At 44.0% G+C, this 23,487-nt stretch overlaps 1 protein-coding gene across 6 annotated transcripts in view; it reads left to right on the plus strand.

Annotated features, from left to right (window-relative positions):
• Positions 1–23,487, plus strand: part of DTX2 (deltex E3 ubiquitin ligase 2) — a 155,475-nt gene that overhangs the window by 57,134 nt on the left and 74,854 nt on the right. The window lies entirely within an intron of this gene.

Genomic DNA, 23,487 nt, shown 5'->3' on the forward strand with positions numbered 1-23,487 from the left:
AAACAACAACATTTTAAAAACAAAGGGTTCCAAGTTTTTTAGATGAGGCACATTACATTTGTGAACTATAGGTAGATGCCAAATTTGACATAACCATACCAACCTAAACGGATTACATTTATTGCACATTTACTGGAGAATTAGTTTATTATTATATTACATTTTTAGCAGTCAAAGTAGATGTATTTATTGGTGTAGTTAAAACCAGAATACAGTCCAACAGTAACATTATTACTACACCATTTGATCTTGCCATGACACATGGCCAACATCTGACACAAAATAGGCCGCAAAACGATCCCTCATCTGCGCAATTTCCACACTTGTCCTCAGAGGATGATCTTGGTAATCGGCCAATGGGTTGGCTATGGGTTCATCGAGTTCGACATTCAGTCTCTCTTTGGCCATAATGTAATTGTGGAGAACCACACAAGCCTTCACCACCTCATCCACTGTTTCAATTTTAAGATTAATGGCGGATCCTAATATACGCCATTTGGAGACAAGGATGCCAAAGGCGCACTCCACAGTCCTTCTGGCCCTGGACAGTCTGTAATTGAAAACCCTTTTTGTATGGTCCAAGCCCCGACTGGAGTAGGGTTTCAATAGGTTGGCAGACATTTGGAATGCCTCATCCCCAACCACAACAAATGGCATCGCAGGGCCTTCGGTGTGGGGAAGAGGTCGTGGCTGTGGGAAATTAAAATTGTTGCCATATAATCTTTGGCCCATATCCGACTCTTTAAATGTGCGTGAGTCATTTGCACGGCCAAACGCACCAATGTCCACTGCGAGAAAACGGCAGTCCGCACCGGCAATTGCCATGAGCACAGTGGAACAGTATTTTTTGTAATTGTAGAAAACGGATCCACTTTTCGCAGGCTTGGTAATCCGAATGTGCTTTCCATCCACTGCGCCAATACAGTTTGGAAAAGAACACACTTGCTCAAATTTCTGTGCGTTGGCCTCCCAGATTTCAATTGTGGGGACGGGTAAAAATTCCTCCCGGAGATTATCCCACAAAGCGCGGCATGTGTCAGCAATAATTCTGGAAAGAGTGGAGACTCCAATCCGGAATTGAAAATGAAGTGATCTCAAGGTCTCTCCGGTAGCCAGGAAACTGCCAAGAAGATAAAGAAATTACATTAAAGTACATTGCAATTTATAAAAGTACATTGACCATACCAAACCCAAAAAAAATAAAAAATTAAAAAACACAAAGGGAAGAACATATCACAGTCATTCAAACAGCTACGTACCGTAGAGTCACCAGCAGCCGTTCCTCTGCGGAAATAGCTCTCCGGAGCTGCGTGTCCTGCCTGCTAATGGATCCTTCCACCCGACGCAGAAGATAGCGGAAGCTGTCCTGAGACATCCTGGTATATTCGAAATATTTCTCCAGGTTGTCATTCAGTTCGCCAAACAAGCAATGGTATGCTCCACGGCTCTCCCGGACTTCCACGATAGGGTGTATCCAAAAGCGGCGACGACTCCATCTCCGTTTTTCCCTTTCCCTTTGATGAAAACAGGCGACAGCATAGGCATTAGCCAAGGCAAATTCTATCTCCATATCCATGTAGATACTGTCCATGGGACGCTCCATCATGAATACCAGCAAAATGGGAGGAATTCATCTCTGCCAGGGTATATATACACACAACATTACACCAACCCTCTTCTAGCCATTGGTGGTCCTTATCTAGTGTGTAGACATTTTTTTTTTTTTTTTTTTTTTTTTGGGTGATGAAGAATGACTCACTGTAGGAAAACGCATGCGTCGAAAAACGCAGCGTTTTTGGACAAAACGCAACTGCGTTTCCAAAAAAACGCTGCGTTTTTCGACGCATGCGTTCAACGCATGCGTCGAAAAACCATGCGTTTGTACTGCGTTTTTGTTGCGTTGTGCGTTGCGGCGACGACACTGCGGCGCACACCGCAAATGTGAACGTAGCCTTAGACAGTTCTTCTTGTTGCTCTAGTATCAGCGAGAAGAGAAGGTGACATTCAGGCGTTGTCAATAGATCCTCCCTTTCTGTCAGTATACCAGGATAGGATTGTCCTAAAAACAGACCCTTACTTGCCTAAAGAAGGCACTAAATTCCATAGGTCTCAAGAAATCTTCCTTCCTTCTATAATAATCCCGCAAATCAGGAAGAGGAGAAATACCATACACTAGATGTGAGAAGGGCCATAATAGCTTATTTAGACAGAACTAGCCCCTGGAGGAAGAGCGGGGCTCTTTGTTTCCTTCCAGGGCCATAAGGAAGGATCTGGAGTCACAAAAAGTACGTTATCCCAGTGGATTCGGGATGCAATATGCCTGGCTTATTCATCAAAAGGGGAGAATCCACCTGAGATGGTAAAAACACACTCCGCCCGGGCGGTAGCATCATCCTGGGCTGAAAGAGTGGAAGTCCCAATTGAACTAATATGTAAGACCGCAACTTGGTCTTCTCCATCTACCTTTTACAGTCATTATAGATTGGACTTGTCTTCCTCCACTGACTTATCTTTTGGTAGATCAGTCCTTAACACGGTGATCCCCCCCCCCCAAATAACTATCTCTAAAAGTGTCTCAAGTGGGTGCTGTCGTGGCGAGGAGAAAAAAACGGATTACTTACCGGTAATACTCCTTCATAGAGCCACGACAGCACCCACTCACTTCCCTCCCTAATAACTATTTTGCATAAGAGCACTGATAAGGGTGAATGGTTAATTTAGCTAGTCATACTTAAGTAAAGATAAAGAAAAATATTGGATTGCCTATTAAAACTGGTGGGCGGTTGCTCTCATTCTCTGTAACCCAACTGTGGGAGCGAGGGGGACCGCCCCTTTTCTCTCCATAAGGTTTCCTGTTCCTAGGGGCGGATCCCCTCTCAAGCGGGTGCTGTCGTGGCTCTATAAAAGAGTATTACCGGTAAGTAATCCTTTTTTTTTACCTCTATACAAGTCACTTGTGCCACCACACTAAGGGTACCGTCACACATTGAAATTTCCATCGCTACGACGTTACGATTCGTGACGTTCTAGCGATATCGTTACGATATCGCTGTGTCTGACACGCTACTGCGATCAGACACCCTGCTGAGAATCGTACGTCGTAGCAGATCGTTTGGAACTTTCTTTCGTCGCTTGATCACCCGCTGACATCGCTGGATCGTTGTGTGTGACAGCGATCCAGCGATGTCTTCGCTTGTAACCAGGGTAAACATCGGGTAACTAAGCGCAGGGCCGCGCTTAGTAACCCGATGTTTACCCTGGTTACAAGCGTAAACGTAAAAAAACAAACCGTACATACTCACCCGTCGGTGTCCTTCAGGTCCCTTGCCGTCTGCTTCCTGCTCTGAGTGCCGGCCGGAAAGTGAGAGCAGAGCGCAGCGGTGCTGCGCTCTGCTCTCACTGTACGGCTGCACTCAGAGCAGGAAGCAGACGGCAAGGGACCTGAAGGACACCGACGGGTGAGTATGTACTGTTTGTTTTTTTACGTTTACGCTGGTAACCAGGGTAAACATCGGGTTACTAAGCGCGGCCCTGCGCTTAGTTACCCGATGTTTACCCTGGTTACCCGGGGACTTTGGCATCGCTCCAGCGCCGTGATTGCAACGTGTGACAGCAGTCTACGATGCTGGAGCGATGATTATACGACGCTGCGACGTCACGAATCGTGCCGTCGCAGCGATTAAAATTTCAATGTGTGACGGTACCCTTAGAATACTGTGTACAGTTCTGGTCTCTGGTGCATAAGAAAGACATAACTGAACTAGAGCGGGTGCAGAGAAGAGCGACCAAGGTTATTAGAGGACTGAGGGGGGCTGCAATACCAAGATAGGTTATTACACTTGGGGTTTTTAGTTTGGAAAAACGAAGGCTAAGGGGTGATCTTATTACAATGTATAAATATATGAGGGGACAGTACAGAGACCTTTCTAATGACCTTCTTATTTGTAGACCTGAGACAGGGACAAGGGAGCATCCTCTACTTCTGGAGGAAAGAAGGTTTAACCCCTTAACCCCCAAAAACGCATGCGGATTTCTTGCAGAAAATGTCCGGTTTTGTTCAGTAAATTTCTGCAACAAATCCTGACGGGTGCACATAACCTTACTGCTTCTTATGAGTTAAACATTGCAGTGCAGTTAAATATTCACTTAATTACAGCTGTATTTCCTTATGAGGATGTTGGTAATAGCACTTTTGGGACAATGACATTAAACTGAGAACTGCAAGAATCTGCAACAATGACGGAATGGAGGCAAATGAACTGGATTATTGTGCTGACAATGTATAGCGAAAAATGTTGTATTTGTCCTTCAAAGTGCTGCTCACAGATGCAACATGGATGTCGTGTGTACTTTTTAGTTTCAAACAGGGACCCATTGGGTGAGATTGGATCACAAGAAATGGATATGTGATGAGCCACAGTGTGTCTGCGCGCTAAGATAGCGCATGTATAATTTAGGCCTTTGTTGCGAAGTGGCATCATGAAAAAGAGGATTGTGTATAGATTTGTTCCTCAATCTACCAGGATTGAGTGAAAATTTTAAGGGATTGGTTAAGATTGATGTAATACATACCGTATATACTCGACACAAAAAACTGGGAAAACGTAATGACTCGAGTATAAGCCTAGGGTGGAAAATGCAGCAGCTACTGGTAAAATTAAAAAATAAAAATAGATACCAATAAAAGTAAAATTAATTGAGACATCAGTAGGTTAAGTGTTTTTGAATATCCATATTGACTCAGGAGCCCCATATACTGCTCCATACAGTTTATGATGAGCCCCATAAGAAGCTCCATGTTAAAATATCCCCCATACAATGCTGCACAAATGTTATGGCCCCATAAGATGCTTCGTACAGACATTTGCCCCATATAATGCTCTACAAATGCTGATTATGGCCCCATAAGATGCTCCATAGAGATATTTGCCCCATATAATGCTGCACAAATGCTGATTATGGCCCCATAAGATGCTCCATAGACACATTTGCCCTGTATAATGCTCCACAAATGCTGATTATGGGCCCATCAGATGCTACATAGAGATATTTGCCACATATAATGCTACACATGGCCCCATAAGATGCTCCATAGAGATATGTGCCCCATATAATGCTGCACATGGCCCCGTAAGATGCTCAATAGAGATATTTTCCCCATATAATGCTGCACATGGCCCCATACAGATATTTTCCCCATATAATGCTGCACATGGCCCCATAAGATGCTCCATACAGATATTTGCCCTATATAATGCTGTACATGGTCCCACACATATATTTGCCCCAGGGTCATTCCATATCAAGTGATCCACATATGAATATTTTTTTTACCTGACGTCTTTAGATTTTTTTTATTTTTTGTTTTTATGAAGTACAACTTTAGTTAATTACAAATTAAAAGTTTAGAATTTTTTCCTTCATCAGTTAATTTTTTACAGATTTTTTAAGTTTTAAAAAAGCGCAGATTTTGGCCTGGTATGGCTTTACATTTTTTATCATATCTCGGGCTAGAATTAAGATAAAGAGGTGGGAGAGGCAGCATTTTTCTCAGAACGGTACCGGCTTTCATTTGATATGTCACAAGACTATGTTTCTTTATATTTTGTTTTGGTGAAATAAAATTAAACATTTTGATGCGCAATTCTGAAAAAAACGTATGTTTTAAAATTTTGAAAACATGCATGTGTGTTACTTGTGTCCTTGTTTATATTTGTACAGGGATTCAACTTGGGACCTATCACATTTGTATTTTTTAAGCCTTGAATCATCTGATTTTTTGTTTGTGTGAGTTTCTTCCCTTTTTCTTTTCAAATTACAACTTATTGCATTCAACATTTATATGTAACAATAAAGAAACGCAACAAACTACCGAAGTGCCAGAATAAATACATCTTAATCATCATAACAACTTGCTCAGCATTTTCAACCTGAATGCATTGAACAAGCCAAAAGAAAAAACGTGATCATATCCTCAAGTGTGATTTTCTAAATACAGTCTGATCCTAATTATATGTTAAAAACAAGATTAAAAGAACCAATATTTTTACCACCTATTTATACATGGAACATTTTTTTTCTACTATATCACTAAACATGTTATTTCTGAAGTGTTTAAGAAGAATAGTCCAGTAGTTAAATCCTCGTACTATAAAATATGAACTAATCAAACAATTAATAGTAGGTTTTTACACTGGCCTGTTATCATCAATGTGTCCCTTCTAGTGGGTGAAATGTCATCTTGTCCATAAGCGCTCACTAGCAATGGCCGTTTCCTTTTGTGTCAGTATGTGCGGCTGTCATGGTGCTCGGCTCCACCTGAGTTATATCTGATTTTTGTTCACTTTTACAATGTCTGGTTTTCTTGGATACACAAAGGACGGCGCTGGACCAGAAGGTTCAAAAAAGTCACTTCTACGTCTTCATTTTCACAATCTTTGGAGAGTCCAGTAGCCACCAGCGCCGATCATATTCACAGGTCACATAGCCAGTTGTGTCATCCATGGCCGATCTTGTGCTGCCTTCTACCACGTCATGGACGTCGCTGTCTTTATTTCCACTACATGGGATGACAGTCCGGTATTGCTGAGTCGCTGTGATGGGTTCTGCTTCCTGTAACTGATGTTTTCACAAACTCTCCTCCTCCTCTTTGTAGTCCTGGTTTGTACAATACATGAACTGGATGTTAAGAATATTTTTCTCCCTCCATTTGAGGAGTTACCTCTCCTGGGTGATAAGATTTGGTGTGAATATGGCCTCTGGAGGCAGGAGCTGCCGGCCTGTCATCTGCTCTGCAGTCACCTTCTACCCCTGGTCATCCTCAGCCCTAACAAAGCTTTCTCCTCTGTCCTCTCCTGCTTCTAAGCTCTAACATAATAAAATAATACAGTAATATCTAGCAATCATGGATTATTTGGTAAATCTAGACCCCACACTGTTAGACCACAGGCTGAACAGATCTGAGATCAAGATTTTTGAACTGACAGTGTAATAGTTTTATTTTTTAAAATATGATCCCACCACGATGCCAGCTTGTATTTTGGTGCAGAAATGTCTAGGCGCATAGCAGGCACATGTGCAGTTTTTGAAATTTTTAAATTAAACGTTTTTTTCGGAAATGCGTTTTAAAGTTTTGCACTTGCGTTCGCATAGGTAAAATATTATTAAAGATACTCTTGTGACATCTGGTGAAAGCCTGTACAGTTCTGAGTAGAATGGTGTTTATTTTGCTTCTCTATCTCTTTTCTAGCCTGAGTTATGGGGAGAAATGTAATGGCAGGCAACACCGAAATTCGCAGTTTTTCCGAACTTTGAAAATCAATAAAAAATAAAAAAAATCTAGAATTTTTTTCTTCACATTTTGCATTCTCTGACACACTATTACCAAATAACAAAATCTCAAAAGAATTAAAAATATAGTGGTAAAAATCATTGGTTCACTTGACATGGAATGATATAACGCTGCACATGGCCCCATAAGATGCTCCATACAGACATTTGCCCCATATGCTGTTGCTGCGACTAAAAAAAATAATCATACTCGCCTCTCAGGCCCCTGGCACTTGCTATATTCACCTGCTCCCCGTTCCACCAACGGCCGCCGCTGTGTCTTCCCCGCGCGCACTAATCGCGTCATCGTGCCGTCTGATTTGAGTGTCACTGCAGAGGACGGGGAAGACGCAGCGGCAGACGGCGATGGAATGGGGAGCAGGTGAATATCGCGTACTGCGTTATACTCAACTGCTCCTGGCACGGTCCCTGCACATTTGTTCCCCAGCAGCTTCTTCCTGTAGTGAGCGGTCACATGGTACCTCTCATTACAGTAATGAATATGCGGCTCCGCCCCGTGGGAGTGGAGTCTGGTTTATATTCATTACTGTAATGAGCGGTACCATGTGACCGCTCACTACAGGAAGAAGCTGCCGGCGCCCGGGAACCAGGGACGTGCACGGACCGTGCCAGGAGCAGGTGAGTATTATTAGACAGCTGCCGCGCTCTCCCTCCCCTGCCGAGCCCTGGGAGTGACTGGAGTATAAGCCGAGAGGGGCAATTTCAGCCAAAAAAATGGGCTGAAATTCTCGGCATACTCGAGTATATACGGCAGTTGAAAAACAGGAAGTTTAATTTGCTGTACTTTATTGATGAAGTGCGTTTTCCTTTAGTTCTCCTTTTGCTAGCACTGTACATAGTTTTTATAGACAAAAAAAAGGAAAAGGATACTTATGAGCTCTCCCAGTTTTTAGTGCAGGTCATGGATCCACAAATTCTCAAAAAGATGCACGGATAATAGATTTCCATCTGGTTGTTACTGGATGGAGTGGAATAGGTGAGGGGAAAAAAATGTTTTTACACGTTTCAATTGCAAATCTTTATTCCTTACATACTGGACTGCGTTGAGAACAATAAAGCATAAAAATGATCACTGTAAATCAAAATGATTATCGCATGTAGGACTGGATTTGGAATGATATTCAAAATCAAAGTGGAAAATCAAATTACAGGCTGATCCAACTTCAGTGGAAATGCCTCAACACAAGTAAATGATGCTCAATAGTGTGTATGCCCTCCACATGCCTGTATGACATCCCCTACAACACCTGGGCATGGTACTGATGAGGCGGTGAATGTTCTCCTGAGGGATCTCCTCCTAGACCTGGATTAATGCATCAGTCAACTCCTGGATAGTCTGTGGTGCAACGTGGCGTTGGTAGATGGAATGAGACATGATGTCCCAGATGTGCTCAGTTGGATTCCGATCTGGGGAACAGGCAGGTCAGTCCATAGCATCAATGCCTTCATCATGCAGGAACTGTTAATAGACTTCAGCCACATGAGGCATATGCATTGTCATGCATCAGAAGGAACCCAGGGCCCAGTGCACCTGCATTTGGTCTCACAATGGGTCTGAAGATCTTGTCTCTGTACTACCTAATGTCACTCATTAGGCTAACACACGGAGGGCTGTGCGGCCCTCCAAAGAAATGCCTCCCTACATCATTACTGACCCACTTCCAAAGCAGTAATGCTGGAGGATGTTGCAGGCAGCAGAACATTCTCCGCGACCTCTCCAGACTGTCACGTCTGTTACATGTGCTCAGTGTGAACCTGCTCTTATCCATGAAGAGCACCGGGTGCAAATGTTGAATCTGTCAATCGCCCTGCACGATGTTGGGCTGTAAACACAACACCCCCTTGTGGATGTCAGGCCCTCATACCACCCTCATGGAGTCTTTCTGACAGTTTGAGTAAACAAATGGATGTTGGTGACCTGCTGGAGGTCATTTTGCAGGGCTTTGGCACTGCTCCTCCTGTTCCTCTTTGCACAAAGGAGGGGGTAGCGGTCCTGCTGCAGGGTTGTTGCCCTCCTTCGGCCCCCTCCACATCTCCTGGTGTATTGGTCTGTCTCCTCGTATCTGTGCCATGCTCTGTTTACTGTACTGACAGCTACTCTTGCCACAGCTCGCACTGATGTGCCGGCCTGGATGAGCTGCACTATCTGAGCAACTTCTGTCGGTTGCTACTGTACCTCTAGGGGTGAGAGCAATGACAAAATGTAAAAGTGACCAAAGCAATAGCCAAAAAGGATCAGGACAGAGAAATGTTCTTTGGTCACCACCTTCAAAACTACTCCTTTTATAGGTGTTGTCTTTCTAATTGCGTAGAATTTCTACCTGTTTGTTCCATTTGCACAACTGCAAGAGAAATTGATTCACAATCGGTGTTGCTTCATAAGTGGGCAGCTTGTTTTCACAGACGTGTGATTTACGTGGAGTTACATTGTGTTTGTGTTCCCTTTATTTTTTGAGCAGTGTATATTAAAACATCACATTTTAATAGAAAATCTTTAGAAAATCCATCATGAAAAATTATTTAAAAAAAAAATGAAACTATAAAATATGCATAGATGGCGTGTTTCGAACCACACTGGCTATGATTAAGAACCAGTGTGGTCGAAACGTGTCACCTATGCATATTTTGTGGTTCACCCTTTTTTTTTCCTACATTTTATTTTTTCTATCCGGTCTCATGATGGATTTTTTTATAGACTTCCTATTAAATGTGAAGTTTTAATGTCCCTTTTTTTTTTTTTTTCTACTTGCGATTGCTAGATTTTACTTTTTTCTATTACAAGTTTTTCTATTAGCCCCTTAGGATTGGGAATTTGTCGGTCATTAACCCCTTCATCCCCGAGCCTGTTTTCACAATCTTGATCAGGACAAATTTTATAACTCAGACCAGTGTCACTTTATGTGGTAATAACTCTGGAACGCTACAATGGATCCCATGGATTTGTTTTTTCATGACCTATTGTACTTCATTATAGTGGTAACATTTCTTAGATATGACTTGCGTTTATTTGTGAGAAAAAAACAAAACTGAGATTTGTCGAAAGTCTTTGCAATCTTCAAACTTTTAATATGTCCTTAAACCAGAGAGTTATGTCAGACAAAATAGTTAATAAATAACAACAGTTCCCACATGTCTATTTTACTTTACATCAGCACAATTTTTTAAACATCATTTTTTTTTTTCTTTGGAACTTATAAGGGTTCAAAGTTGAACAGAGATTTTCTCATTTTTACAAAAAAAATAACAAGCATTTTTTTTTTAGGGAACACATGACATTTGAAGTGACCTTTCGTCCATATGACAGAAAATACCCCAAAGTGACACCATTCAAAAAAGTGCATCCCTCAAGGTGCTGAAAACTAAATTCAAGAAGTTTAACCCTTCAGGTGCTTCACAGGAATTAATGGAATGTGGAAGGAAAAATGAACATTTAACTTTTTTCACCAAAAATTTAATTTAGACCCAATTATTTTCATTTTCACAAGGCTAACAGGAGGAAATAGCCCCAATAATTTGTTGTGCAATTTCTCCTGACAACGCTGATGCTCCATATGTGAGGGTCAACTACTGTTTTGGCACATGGCAGGGCTCAAAAGGGAAGGAGTGCCATTTAAATTTTTGAACGCAAAATTGGCTGGAATAATTAGTGGATGCCCTGTTGCATTTGAAGAGCCCCTGATGTGCTTAAACAGTGGAAAGCCCCCACATTTTGGAAACTAGACCCTTCAAGGAATGTATCTAGATGTGTTGAGCACCTTGAGCCCCCAGGTACTTCGCAGAAGTTTATAACGTAGAGCCATGAAAATTTAAAAAAAAAATAATTTTTCCCACGAAAATATTTTTAGCCCTGTGCAACAAATAAAAAAATAAAATAAAAAATGACGTGGGGCCTCTTCTGATTTTAATCTATTTTTGAAGCCCTCAGCTGTCAGCTTTATCATGGCTAGTTATCAAGAATAGAGGGGTCCCACACCGATTTTTGTTCAAACAACCCAGGGGTTTGAAATGAAGCGGCGTCAAAAAGACACCCCATTACTAACCCTGTAGTTACATTGTAAAAAAAAAAAAAGTGATGAAGTTCTTTAATTAAAATACACATACACCTTTATTTGAAATAAATATGAAAAGCAAAGTTATAATTGATGCCCATGTTCCCTGTAAAAGACAAAAAAACACCATATTCCTCACCTGTCCGACGATATTCCATTAATGTGTTTACGACCGCTATCCAGGCCTGGAGTGTGTAGCGGTGACGTGAGAAAAGTAACCGGAGTTCATAGCTGATGAATCCCAGTCACCTCACAGCACCGATCGCTGTGAGAACTTTTTCAAGTTACTGCTATACACTGCAGAAGTGTTTGCACACCTTTGTCTCTCTGTGAGCTGACTGGCTTGTTGGTCGTATCACTGATGTGACCGCTATCAAGGTCACCCATATCATCGTGGGACATGACCCATTACTGAACTATCATCGGACAGATGAGGAATAGGATGTTTTTATTATTTTTTTGTCTTTTACAGGGGACATGGGCATCAATGGATTAGGTGTAAAGCCCCCCACGTATCGCTGATAGATGCTACTGCGCCAGTGCGGCCGGTGCCATCTTAGTGGAGACAATTTTTTCTTTTGTCTGGCAAAATGGCTCTTGTGCAGTTGCATCTATCACGTTTCGAATTATGCTACTGCGCAGGCACGGCCGACGCAGTTTTGAGGAAGAATTTGTTTTTTTTCCTAAATAAGTTTATATTACTAAATAAAATCAAAATATGGATGTTATAGCTCCAATCATGCTACAGCGCCGGCGCCTGCATGATGAATGTAATTTTTTTTTCTCCAAACAATAAGATATAGAGTATGTAAAATAGGGGGCATGGAAGGATCAGTGACTTGTCATAAACCATACAGATGAATATGTAAGCAGAGCACCACATAAAGACCCTCACCGGCCGCCCTGAAGCACGAGAGTCTCATTAACTGAAAACCACAAATTAAGATTAAACAACCACAAGGCAGATTTCATCACCCCAGGTATCCTTGTAATCAGTATTACGGTGCCAACCTGACAGAGTGTGTAGGTTACTGGGCACAATCCTGCTGACAGGGTTCCCTTTGAGCAGGCAGTCACTCTCTATTGAAGGAAAGTATGCGAGTTACCAGGCTTCTTGCCACAGGGGCTGGCCTGCAGATACACTGTACCTAGAACATGGCACGATTGGCCAGAAGAGTCTTCAACACAAACGGCTGAGCTTTACATAGTTACTGTAAGTAGCTCTTAAATGGAATTTTTCACCAAGATCAAGGATAAGTGATAAGTACTACATCAATAGGAGATTTGACCACAGAGCCTCACTGACCCCCCATCAATTGCCAAAATGTACTGTTTGAATGATATGGAGACAGAGCATGCACACTGCCTCTGCAATCATTGCTCTATAGGACCACCCTACTGAAGAATAACTTGATTTTACTGGAAATTGGCAGCCATCATAGACCTTAGATCATCAAGAATGTAAGGTGTATGTTTAGAATGAATAAATCTTTTATGTCCTCTTCGCAGGGTTATTTCTTGTCAAGTGAATTTTACGGTGCTGCATCTTGTAACCCTTTGTCATGAACTAGCCAAATATCTATTTATATATTTGATGTCCACTTCCGTCTGGATGTCCTCGAATCCCACAATCCACCGTGCCGCACCGTAAGTACGCCGACCGCCATATTGGAATACCCAAGTGATGGGTATTTTAATATGGCACCCGCTGGTGGTATCAGGCCCTTGCGCAGTACCACCAGCGGGTCATCGCCGGACCTTCCGGGTCGGAGGGGGAGCAGCAGCTGTCCATCATACTCACCTGCTGCCGGCGTGTCTCTGCATGTCCCTGCTTTTTCCTATCGCCACGACAGCACCCTACGAGAGAGGGGATCCGCCCACCATCTGGACAGGAACCTACAGGACTTAAAGGGGCGGTCCCCCTCACCACTCCAGTTTGGGTTCTTGTCCTAGATGGGAACAGACAGGTGCTAAAGCACGAAGTTCTTTCCCAGGTCCTTCAGCCTCTGCGCGGTGTCTGCGGGAACGGCAGAGACTGGGTCACTGGAAGCAGCGTCGGGGGTGTCCTGCTTGCAGACCTCTCCTCGTCTGGCCATGTGGATATCGTGATCCCAGGGTCAGGCAGTGCCGCCCTGGGTCGCGTGAGCGCAGCGCTGGCTCGGCGTCCATCAGCGCTGGTGACCCGGAAGTAGATGGTAACAATTCCAGGGGAGGCCGGCGAGGAGGCGCGGCTGCAGGTATTAAGCAGCGGAGGCTGTGTGCTGGATGTGCGGCAACATGTCCTCGGTTGGGGACACAGCACCTTCAGGTGGAGGTGCCTGAGCAGCGCAGAAAAAGCGGTAGCAGCCGCTCAAGAAGTAGCAGCAGTGTGGTACGGGGGCAACAGCGTTCGAGCGCCCCAGCGTCACGTGTGGATTCACCTCCTCCAAAACCGGTACTACGGAGTTCAGCCTTTGGTGAGTGTTATAAATACACCTAGTAGCTGATATGGTCCATTTTTTGTGCTTTGTTGTAGGCCAAAAAGACAACTAAAACTACGCATAAGCAGTGTGCATTGTGTACAGTACCCTTGCCTGACAGCTATAGTAAAAAGCTTTGCCAGGCCTGTATTTGTCGGACCTTAGAGGAAGAGTCTCCCCTTCGTGCATCAGACCTCGGGGCGGTCATCAGGGAAGAGATAAATTATTCCCTTAAAGGCAGTCGGCATGAGAGGTCTATTGGGGTATCGCCAGGATCTAGCCCGTCCTTACAAGAGGGCGAATGTTCAGGTTCCTCATCGCCATCCTCCTCGGATGAAGAGGGAAGGCCATGCTTTTCGGTGGATGGTATGGATGTGTTGGTTAAGGCGGTTCGCACAACCATGGGGGTTGCGGAGAACAAGGAGCCAAGGTCAACCCAGGATATAATGTTTGCGGGGTTGTCAGAAGAATCGTAGGTCATTTCCTGTAGTGGACACGGTTAAGGACCTTATTAAACGTGAATGGGATAAGCAGGATAAGGGTTTTTTGCCATCATCTGCAAAGAGAAGATACCCCTTTGATGATAGTTTTAGCCGAGTGGGTGAAGGTCCCTAAGGTGGACGCAGCTGTGGCTTTCACATCCAAATTGCTGGACTCCCTGTCTCAGATTCGTGAGGGTGTGGCGTATTTGGCAGATGCGTCTGTAGACTCTGAGGCTTGCAGCCAGATCAGCGGGACTCTCGAATGCCACCCGATGAGCCCTATGGCTTAAGACCTGGAAAGGGGACGCTCAAGCTAGAGCTAAACTATGTACGATTCCATGCAGGGGTGAGTACTTATTTGGCCCTGTGCTGGATGACCACCTCGCCTAGGCAGAGGATAGGAAGAAGGGATTTCCTAAAGTATTCATTCCCACTTTTAGGAATACCTTCAGGAGACTCATCCCCTACCAAAGACCCTATTCAAACTGGGATTGGGAGCCGACGGAGCCAAGGAAGAAAGGTTCAGACTTCAATACCTCATCATCATCTTCAAGGCGTAGACGCAATTACAGATAAATCACATCTTCCAGTAGGGGATAGACTAAGTTATTTCTAGAATCAATGGGCCAAAATAACTTCCAGCAGCTGGATTTTGGGTATAGTTGCATCAGGATTAAAGTTGGAGTTTCGGAAGATACCTCCTGATTACTATGTATTAACTGCCCTTAGTTCGTCAGATCAACAACAGGCCCTGGAAAGAGAGGTTCAGCTGTTGAGACAAAAGGAGGTTATTGTGGAGGTACCGAAAGATCAGGAGAAAGAGGGATTTTATTCCCCTTTATTTTTAATCTCCAAGCCTGATGGATCCTTTCGGACCATCATAAATTTACGGAAGCTGAATAAATTTCTACAATACCATGCCTTTTAAAATGGAATCCATTAAATCGGCAACTAAACTTTTTTCCCAGGTGTTTTATGACCGTTCTGGATCTAAAGGATGCGTACTACCATCTTCCCATTCACAAGGATCACCAGCGATTCCTCAGAATGGCGGTGCAATTAAACAATCAGGTTAGACATTTTCAGTTTAAGGCAATGCCATTTGGATTATCTATGGCACAGAGGGTGTTTACTAAAATCATTTCGGAAGTAATGGCCTATATCAGAGAACAGGATACATTAGTTATACCCTACTTGGATGACTTCCTGGTTGTGGGGAATTCGTTTACTCAGTGAAAAATCCCCCTAAACTGTATAATATCATCTCTACAGGACCTAGGTTGGTTGGTCAACCTAAAGGAATCAAAGTTAGAGCCATCAAGGAGTCAGATTTTCCTCGGTATTCTGCTAAGTTCAGAAGATCAGCTGTGTTTCCTTCCAGAAGAAAAAAAGCAGAGGATTATTCGCAAAGTCAGGACTGTAAGGGAAGATCCAAATCTAACCTTGAGAGACGCAATGTCCCTTCTGGGGTCATTGACGTCATGTATACCGGCCGTTCAGTGGGCTCAATTCCACACTCGGGTATTGCAGTCCGAAATCCTAGAAGCAGAAAGGAGTCTTCAAGGTCGTCTGAATGGAAGACTCAGACTATCAGCCGCCACTCTCTACAGTCTAAAATGGTGGTTAGATATCGGACATTTGTCAAAAGGGGTACATTGGGGAATAGTATCGGACAACGCCGTCACAACCGATGCCAGCCCAATAGGTTGGGAAGCTCACATGGGAAGTGTTTGGACTCAAGGCTATGGTCACTTCTAGAAACCCAAAGATCCTCAAATTGGAAGGAGCTTACAGCAGTCAAATATACCCTGCTCAAATTTCTCCGATACTGCGGAATTCACATGTGCGGGTACAGACCGACAACATGACCGTAGTGGCATACCTCAACCATCAGAGAGGGACGAGGTCAAAATCGCTAATGATCACCACTGCAGACATCTTTACCATCGCCGAAACTCACTTCCTTTCTTTATCAGCAATCCACATACGAGGAGAGTACAATGTGGAGGCAGATTACCTCAGCCGTCATTCTCTACGTCAGGGAGAATGGTCTCTAAACCGGCTAATATTCAAACAGATAGACGGTCTTTGGGGGCTACCCGTTATAGATCTGTTTGCTACGAGGGAAAACAGGCAGATCAGAAATTTTGCATCCCTTCGGGTAGCAGACAAACCTTGTATAGTGGATTCCCTTCAAGTTCCTTGGGATTTCCCTCTAGCATATGCGTTTCCCCCAATGTGTCTGATCCCTCTAGTTCTCAGGAAGATCAGGCAAGAGAAGGCGAGAGTAATCCTAATTGCCCCCTTCTGGCCCAGGAGGCCATGGTTCTCCTTACTCAGAGCAATGTCAGTGACCCGTGGGTGTTGCCCTTCGAGTCTGGAACTTCTCTCAGGGTCCATTTCGTCACCCCAATGTGGAGTCTCTGCATTTGACGGCGGGGAATTTGAGAGGGAGTTGCTAGCACAGAGGGGTTTTTCGGACGCCTTAATATCTACCCTTTTAAGTAGCCGGAAAGAGATTATGACCAGGATTTACTCTAAGGTTTGGAAGAAGTTCCTTGCCTTTCATCAGCATCCCTTAACAGACAGGGTTCCAATTCCGGCAATTCTGATTGGCGGTAAATACCCTTAGAGTTCAGGTATCAGCCTTAGGAGCTCTATATAACAGCAATGTGGCAGGGAATAGATGGGTATCCAGGTTTATTAAAGCTAGTGAACTTAGTAACCCGGTCCATATTGCTAGATTACCGCCATGGGATCTAAACTTGGCTTTGGATGCGTTAATAGAACCCCCCTTTGAGCCATTAGCTTCTGTTTCCATTAGGCCATGTGCACACGTTCAGGATTTTTCGCGTTTTTTTCGCGTTTTTTCGCTATAAAAACGCTAAAAAAATGCTAACCTATGCCTCCTATTTACAGGGTATTCCGCATTTTTTGTGCAAATGTTGAGATTTTTTTCCGCGAAAAAATCGCATCGCGGAAAAAAAAGCAACATGTTCATTAAAAATGCGGAATTGCGGGGATTCCGCACACCTAGGAGTGCATCGATCTGCTTACTTCCCGCACGGGGCTGTGCACACCATGTGGGAAGTAAGCAGATTATGTGCGGTTGGTACCCAGGGTGGAGGAGAGGAGACTCTCCTCCACGCACTGGGCACCATATAATTGGTAGAAAAAAAAGAATTAAAATAAAGTCCTATACTCACCTTCGATGTCCCCGGAGTGTTCCCGCCTCTCACCGCTGCATGCTGCCGCTTCTGTTCCTATAGATGGTGTGGTTCGGGACCTGCGGTGACGTCACTGTCTTGTGATTGGTCGCGTGACCGCTCGCGACCAATCACAAGCCGTGACGTCACCAAATGCCCTGAACCACGCCGGCATCTATAGGAACGGAGGCTGCAGAGGGTGAGTATAACCATTTTTTAATTTTTTTTATTATTTTTAAACATTCTATCTTTTACTATAGATGCTGCATAAGCAGCATCTATAGTAAAAAGTTGGTCACACTTGTCAAACAGTATGTTTGACAAGTGTGACCAACCTGTCAGTCAGTTTTCCAAGCGATGCTACAGATCGCTTGGAAAACTTTAGCATTCTGCAAGCTAATTACGCTTGCAAAATGCTAAAAAAAAAGCGAAAAAAAACCGCAAAAAAACGCAAAAAAAAAAATGCGGATTTCTTGCAGAAAATTTCCGGTTTCCTTCAGGAAATTTCTGCAAGAAATCCGGACGTGTGCACATACCCTTAAAATTCTAACCTTAAAAACAGTCCTTCTGGTAGCATTGACTTCGGCTAGAAGAGTTAGGGTACCGTCACACAGTCACACTTTGATCGCTACGACCGTACGATCCGTGACGTTCCAGCGATATCCATACGATATCGCTGTGTCTGACACGCAGCAGCGATCAGGGATCCTGCTGAGAATCGTACGTCGTAGCAGATCGTATGGAACTTTCTTTCGTCGCTTGATCACCCGCTGACATCGCTGGATCGTTGTGTGTGACAGCGATCCAGCGATGTGTTCGCTTGTAAACATCGGGTAACTAAGCGCAGGGCCGCGCTTAGTAACCCGATGTTTACCGTGGTTACCAGCGTAAAAGTAAAAAAAAACAAACAGTACATACTTACATTCCGGTGTCTGTCCTCCGGCGTCTCAGCTTCTCTGCACTGTGAGCGCCGGCCAGCCAGAAAGCGAGCACAGCGGTGACGTCTGACGTCACCGCTGTGCTTTCCGGCTCTGCTGCTTACACAGTGGAGAGAAGCAGAATGCCGGGGGACAGACACCGGAATGTAAGTATGTACTGTTTTTTTTTTTTTACGTTTACGCTGGTAACCAGGGTAAACATCGGGTTACTAAGCGCGGCCCTTCGCTTAGTTACCCGATGTTTACCCTGGTTACCCGGGGACTTCGGCATCGCTGCAGCGCCGTGATTGCAACGTGTGACCGCAGTCTACAACGCTGGAGCGATACTCATACGATCGCTGCGACGTCACGATCGTGCCGTCGTAGCGATTAAAATGGTACTGTGTGACGGTACCCTTAGTGATATGCAAGCATTGTCAGTAGACCCTCCCTATCTAATGGTCTTTCAGGATAAGATTGTGTTGAAACCAGATCCAGCATATTTACCAAAGGTAGCTAAGTTCCACAGAAGTCAGGAGATATATTTACCATCCTTTTGTGATAATCCAGTTTCAGCAGAACAGAAATGTCATATGCTAGATGTTAGAAGAGCAGTATTGGAGTACTTGCAGAAGACAGAACCTTGGAGGCAGAGTAGGGCTCTGTTTGTTTCTTTCCAGAATCCAAGAAAGGGGGCGAGTGTAACAAAAGGTTCTATCGCCAGATGGATCAGAGATGCAATGTCTTGCCTATTCTGCTAAAGGACAAATACCACCAGAAGGCATCAAGGCCCACTCCACTCGAGCCATGGCTTCATCCTGGGCGGAGAAAGCAGACATCTCCATAGACGTAATATGTAAGGCGGCAACGTGGTCGTCTCCTTCCACCTTTTATAAACACTACCGTCTTGATCTATCATCTAAGGCCAACTTAGAGTTTGGGCGATCAGTACTTAGTGCTGTGGTCCCTCACAGGTGATTGGGCTTTGAAAGTCTCTCGTAGGGTGCTGTCGTGGCGATAGGAAAACCTTTTTTTACTTACCGGTAATAGGATTTTAGAGTCCACGACAGCACCCGCATATTCCCCCCCGGTAGTTATTCACTGGATTCCTGCACTCTATTGGAAGGTGTGCCTTTAGTTTGTCACTCTGTAGAGGTGATGGTATTTAGTAATGTTAAGTATATATGATTGTGTACTAACTCAATGGCGGTGTCCCTTATACTCTAAAACACAAACTGGAGTGGTGAGGGGGACCGCCCCTTTAAATCCTGTAGGTTCCTGTCCAGATGGTGGGCGGATCCCCTCTCTCGTAGGGTGCTGTCGTGGACTCTGTAAAATCTTATTACCGGTAAGTAAAACCGGTTTCCGGCAGCTTCTTCCTGTGTTCAGCGGTACGATGTGACCGCTGAACATAGGAAGAAGCTGCATGCAATGAAAAGAAAATAGCACCTCTGCACCACTGCAATACGTTAGACCCTAATGCCTCTAAACCTTTCTTTGCTGCTTAGCCGCATTAATACCCCTTTTGGAAAAACAAACCCGGTGCTACATCTATAAGACAAATCATCAAAGGAGCATATAAAGAGCAAAAAAGTGGAGCGCACTCACGGGTGTTGAACTGTCAAACTTTTATTCGGACATAATGTGATACAGCAGGGAGGGGTGTGAATACAAACGGCCGACGGCCGTTTCGTGCACGAGGCACTTCAACAGGTCCTGATCATAGGAAGAAGCTGCCGGCTGATATTCACCTGTTTCCGTTCCACCACAGCGCGACGCTCCGTCTTCGGCATCCTCTAGCTGGGACGTTCAGGTCAGAGGGTGAGATGATGTGGTTAGTGCGCGCCCTCTACGTGACGTGAACAGTCACTGCAGAAGATGTGAATATCGCAAGTGCCGGGGGCCTGCTCAGAACAAGAGGTGAGTCTGTCATTTTTTTATCGCAGCAGCATATGGTGCACATATTTCTATGGAGCATCTTATGGGGCCATAATCAACCATTATGCAGCATTATATGGGGCACATTTTCTATGCAGCATCTTATGGGGCCATAACCAACCTTTATGCAGCATTATTATATGGGGCTTGGGGACGAGAGAATCTCAGTGCTGCAAAGCCTGCCCCCATCGGGACGTCACCACCCGCCCGATGCGATAGCATCGGGTCTCCATCTAGTTTAAGTACATAAACTCTCTCTGCCATGCTATTACAGAAACAGGTGTTTAATGAAGGATGAGCCCTGGGAATAGTAAGTAGCATGCCTCAGCTGTTTCTCTGAAGAAGCTGAGTTAGCTGGGACGTGCGCTGCTGCGAACCATTGCTCTAACAACAACGATGGGAAATTCTGCATAACATCTGCACTTCTAAAGTAATGAGAATCTAGGAATACTTGCCAAAACTGCTGGCTGCGTGCATCTTTGTTTATCTTTTACATTTGGGATTATTAATTAGTTTCAGGCATAAAGGACATGTGTTCCTCATATAACTGCATCAAAAATCACTTCCAAGTAGCATTCTAAACCTGGAGGGCACGCTGTAGTCTTCTATAGTCCCCATTGGGGGTTACTTAAAAGTATGTAAAGCTAATAAGTACGGTAGTTGTGTATACTTTCACCCACCAAGGACAAATGCAGTTGTGCACATATCTAAAGTAATTCTAATGTGTTTGCCGTAATATGAGGCTTCAGGATAAGCCGTGTAATTAACATTTAAAGGGCACCTGTCACCCCGTTTTTTCCGTATGAGATAAAAATACTGTTAAATAGGGCCTGAGCTGTGCATTACAACAGTGTATTTTGTGGACCCCGGTTCCCCACCTATGCTGCCAAAATACGTTACCAAAGTAGCCGTTTTCGCCTGTCAATCAGGCTGGTCTGGTCAAAAGGGCGTGGTGTCTTCCCCCAGATCTTGCTTAGTTTTCCGTTAGTGGCGTAGTGGTTTGCGCATGCCCAAGGTCCCGAATCCACTGCACAGGGGAGTGAAAACAGCGCGATGTGCGTTATTTCCCTGTTGATCGGTGGGGGCGGCCATCTTCTTTGGCCGCGCGTGCGCAGATGCAGCGCTCTGCTGCCCGCGGCTTCAGGAAAATGGCCACGGGATGCCGCGCGTGCGCAGATGGAGATCGCGGCGGCCATTTTCCTGAAGCAGAGATGCGAATTAGCGTTTTGCCTAAGATACAAAGGAAATGTGTGGTCTTTAACTTTAGCCTTTTAACCCCTTAACAACTGCTGATACGCATTAAAGCTGCCCCGTTAAGGGGCTTTATTCCCTCCTTGCCGTTTTAAAACTGTGATCAGGAATAAGGTTATATCTTCCCCCAGAGTCAGAAAGTCTGCAAGGTTTCAGCAACCGGGGTTAGCTCAGACCCTGTAGAACATGATTAGGGCCAGTTCTTCCTGGCTCCGATAACTTGATTGCCGTTATTCACGTTAAAAATAAGTGTCGCTTAAAAACATTTTTCTCTTTTGAAATGATATACATGCCAGAAGAGCGAGGAATGAGGTCCCCTGGCTTGCCTCGCCTCCTTTTCCTGGAAAAAAAAAAAAAAAGTGAGCGTATGCGCAGTCCGCCCCCTGAGAACTACTGGCCGACACCTGGCAACAGCAGGATTTTTCCTGTTGGTTTCTTTTTGATCACTGCGCTAGACCCTATCACAGCAATCAAAAGCCAATAATTAGTATGTCCCACCTCACCCCCACTTGTCATCCCCTTAGTCAGATTACATTTTTTTTTATATTTTCTTTTTTTTTTTCTTTTTTTTTTTAAATTTCCATTAGGGTTAGGCTTAGTGTTTGTTTAGAGTTATGGATGGGTTAGTTATGGTTGGGTTAGAGTTAGTGTTAATTTACAAAGTAAATGAAAAAAAATTATGACGATATGACTGTTAGTGCTGAGCTCAAGTGCTCGCTACTAGTTTGCATCGGAATTGCTTGAACACCACTGTTTAGGCATATCAAGGGCTCTCCGCACGCAACATGGCTTCCGCTATCGATTCCATTTGTGTTCAAAATGTCAAAACAATGCTGCTTCCCTTGCGAGCCCTGCTATGTGCTCAAACAATAGTTTCCCCCCACATATAGGGTATCGGGCGTACTTGGAAGAAATTGCTCAATTTTAGTTTTGTCCATTTTCTTCTGCTGACCTTGTGAAAGTTAACAGTTTGGGTCTAAAGCAACATTTTTGTGGAAAAACAAAAAAGTAAAATGTTAATTTTTCCTTCCACATTACCTTAGTTCCTTGTAGCACCTGAAGGGTTAATGAACTTTTTGAGTGTAATTTTGAACACCTTAAGGCTACTTTCACACTAGCGTTGTTGGCTGTACATCGCAATGCGTCGTTTAGGAGAAAAAAATGCATCCTGCAAGGTTGTCTGCAGGATGCGTTTTTTTCCCCATAGACTAACATTAGCGACGTATGGCCACACGTCGCAACCGTCGTGCAACGGTTGCGTCGTGTTTTGGCGGACCGTCGAGACGAAAAAAGTTACATGTAACGTTTATTTGCGTTATTTTGTGTGTTATCTGATTTAAGGGCATACAAATTTTAATTTGAAAATAACAAAATTTTCAAATTGTCACATTTTTTATATTCTCTTAAATATGCGCAAATCATATCGACCAAAATTTACCACCAACATGAAGTACAATGTCACGAAAAAAACTGTCTTAGAATCCGTAGGATCCCGTTGAAGCATTCAAAAGTTATTACCACAAAAAAAGTGACACTGGTCAGATTTCCAAAATTTGTCCTGGTCATTAAGGTAAAAATTAGCGCAGTTACTAAATGGTTAAGAGATTTTCATCTTCAACTAGCTTAACTGTTCACAGTAACAGTAATTTTGACCAGGGGTGTCCAAACCTTTGCATGCCACTGTATAGTTTACCTGCTTGTTCAGTAAAAAATGCAAGTTTAAAAGGGCATTACATGTCCTTTATTTTAAACCAAATACATTTTATTCTAGAGTGGTTGTGTATTGGTCCTGTGACAAGTCACTTTCAATCCACCCCTGATCCTCGGCCTTTACG

The sequence above is a fragment of the Ranitomeya variabilis genome, chromosome 3 (genome assembly GCF_051348905.1).
Source record: "Ranitomeya variabilis isolate aRanVar5 chromosome 3, aRanVar5.hap1, whole genome shotgun sequence".
In the NCBI taxonomy this organism is placed as follows: Eukaryota; Metazoa; Chordata; class Amphibia; order Anura; family Dendrobatidae; genus Ranitomeya; species Ranitomeya variabilis.